The sequence below is a fragment of the Halichoerus grypus genome, chromosome 9 (assembly GCF_964656455.1).
Source record: "Halichoerus grypus chromosome 9, mHalGry1.hap1.1, whole genome shotgun sequence".
In the NCBI taxonomy this organism is placed as follows: Eukaryota; Metazoa; Chordata; class Mammalia; order Carnivora; family Phocidae; genus Halichoerus; species Halichoerus grypus.
The window spans coordinates 56865508-56868491 of NC_135720.1; the positions used below are offsets into that span (position 1 = coordinate 56865508).

Sequence of the window (2984 nt, forward strand, 5' to 3'; positions counted from 1 at the left end):
TATGTTTATCTTCAAGAATTTATGCCTAAAGGATTTGATTTGATGGAAATTATAAGAAAAGCATAAACAGTAACTTTTATCAAATTATATTTTTATAAAATTTAAAAAAGAATTATCTGTATTTGGCTAAGTTATTATATTAAAAAATTATTCTTACCATTCAATTTATTCACACTTTCAACAGTTGATTTTCATATTTTTACGCTAGGTATTTGTAAAGCCTATATATAGGGATAATGATTATTCAAAAACAATGTTTTAATGAACTACATATATTCCTACTGTGATGCTCAATATTTTTTTGTTCACTTAATAGATATGCAATGAGATGCTAACTCATTTCTGAACTACAGATACAATTAAAAAGTACTCTGACCTTGTGAATAATATGCCCTTTTGAATTACATATTTTAATATAGTAGGGGAGAAAAACAGTAAATAAACAAAAATGTAATATAATTATAATATAATATATATTATAAAATGCTATGGATAGAAATGAAGCTTAATAAAAGTATAGAGAGTGAAGAAAGAAGGTGGAGGAAGGACCATTATATAGATATGATATGTGAGAAGAGACACAAATGAAACAAGGGACTGAACTCTACCAATTATACAATATATGGGGAAGAGTATCATATTCAAAAAACCAAGCAATCCCAAAGGCCCTGAAGAAGAAACAAGTAATAGCACTGTTAGAATAGCCTGGTGATCATTAGTGTGGCAAGAGAAGAGTGAGTGAGATTGGAAGCATTGGGAAATGAGGTTGTAGATATTTGCAGGGGCAAGTTCAAGATCACATACAGGGACACAAAGCCAGAAAAGTAGAGTGTAGTTGGTGAGAATTTGGTGGATATCAGATATGATTTGAAGGTAGAACAAACAGCAATATCTGATAAAGTGGCTATAAAAGAGAGGCAAGAAAGATCCTTGGATTTATTTGTTTAGCAAGTAGGTAAACTGTGCCATCACTTACTGAGAAGAAAAATACCAGAGAAGAAGCAGCTTAGGTGGGGGGAAGTGAAAGCTTGGTTTTGAATATTTTGAATTTAAGATGCTTATTAGACACCAAAATGGATATATCAAATAGGCAATTGTACATACAAATCTAGAATTTAGATAAGAATATGGGATGGAATTAAAATATGGGAGTCATCATTATATTGATGGAACTTTAAAACCTTGGAACTAGAAATGACTACCAAGACATTAATGTAAATGACGAGTGTATAAAGTGCTAAACTCTGGCAAATTCCAACAGTTAAAGATGGGAAGAAAAAGATTGGGCAAGAATGATTAAGAAGAATAGGCCATGTGCTACATATTTGTTATCTAGAAGTGAAGTGAAGAATGTGTTTCAAAGAAGAATTGCTGAATGTGAGAGTAAGGTGAGAATTCTCAGTACATCTGGATTGGAAAGATGAAGGTCATTGTTGACCTTGAGAAAAGTTGTTTTGATAGAATGGTAAGGATAAAATCCAATTGAAGAGAAAAGGTTGTAAATAGAGGGCACAGAAAGCTCAGGATGAAAATTAAAATGGAAAAAAAAACAACAACTTTTCAGTTGTTTGTCTATAAGAAGGTACAGAAATATGAATCAGAAACTTGGGGAGAGAAGAGTCTGTAGAAAAATAAGATTGACATTTTTGTTCTTAAGATGGAAGCTATTTTACCAATGAGGATTTTGATAGGAAGTTAACTTGAATGCAGCTGACTACTCCTCTTTAGCTCCATGGTGGCAAAACATGCCCTGTTCTGGTTTCCATTTACTGCCTGTGGTTCCACAGACAGATCACCACAGATCAGGCAGTAAATGAAAATGAGCTGGTTGCAGCTAGGGATGTGAAAACTTGGAGCCATGGTTCTATCACTCATGAAAGTATCTTCAGTTTTGGAGTCAACTGTAGCTACTCTGCAAGGAGCAGCATCTTCCCAGTTAACGTCCTGGTTCTTACTCTCCCTCCACCCGTTCCAGACACCTAGCCTGAATCCCTCATTCTGGGACTTCAGACTGCTGAAGATAAAGACAACAGCTCCAACCACACCGCTGATGACTACCCAGTGATGGTTACTTCAGGATACCATTTATGTGGAGGTCTCCTTCTGTCACAGAACAGGCTCTTACCTAGGGCTGATCCTGTGTCAGCATTGGGCCACATCCAGTACAAATCTTCTGCATCAGCTACAGTGGCCCATGCTGGGGAAGGGATGCCTCTAACCCAGAGATAATTAACCAACCCAATGGGCCCTTGTACAGAAAGCTTGGATCTACCATTTCCTTCTCACCACTAGCACTTCAGCATTTTCACTCAGCGTTGCAAACTCCATGGCAAAGCTGGAACTTAGGACCCTGGTGTATCTGCACTGCAATGCATTGGTCTGTCAGCCTACTGGGACACCATCGTGTATGATAACCTGTCATGAAGATGAAGTGTTGACATCCATTTTTAGAACAGTACTGTTGGCATTTCTCGTAAGAATCCCATAATTCTACTCCAAGCCACTAAGGACTCTTCAGAAAAACCCCATAAATACTCAAGTTCTCCTATAGACTCCATAGCTCTGAAGGTGGCAGGCCTTTTTAGGACTTGATTGTGGAGCCTTGTTAGTGTCCTACTTCACTATCAGGAAATTAGACACGAATTACTTATGGCCAATGTATTAATGAAAACAGATTGCATTAAGAAAGAGAGCGTTAGCCCTCTAGGACATGCCCTTTCTAGCTGTCTGTCTGCATCAAATGGCTTCTGAGATCAAAAGTGAGACTTTAATTTTTGGGTACTGTTGGAAGGAAACATATCTGCATGACTTTTACCTTCTTGAACTGATGAGAAGCTTGAGCACCAGGAAAAAAGTCTTGAAGCTAGGATGTAAATGTGACAGATGAAGCTTCCTCCCTAGAAATTCTTGACATTTGCAGAAAGTAAAAAATGACCCCATGGAATTTTTCTTAAGCTTATTAATTCCAAAAAATCTACTAAATA

General features: G+C 36.7%; 1 pseudogene; it reads left to right on the top strand.

Moving 5' to 3' along the window:
* Positions 1 to 1732: 1732 nt before the first annotated feature.
* LOC118518634 (zona pellucida sperm-binding protein 4 pseudogene) lies at positions 1733 to 2592 on the top strand (annotated as a pseudogene).
* Positions 2593 to 2984: the final 392 nt, after the last annotated feature.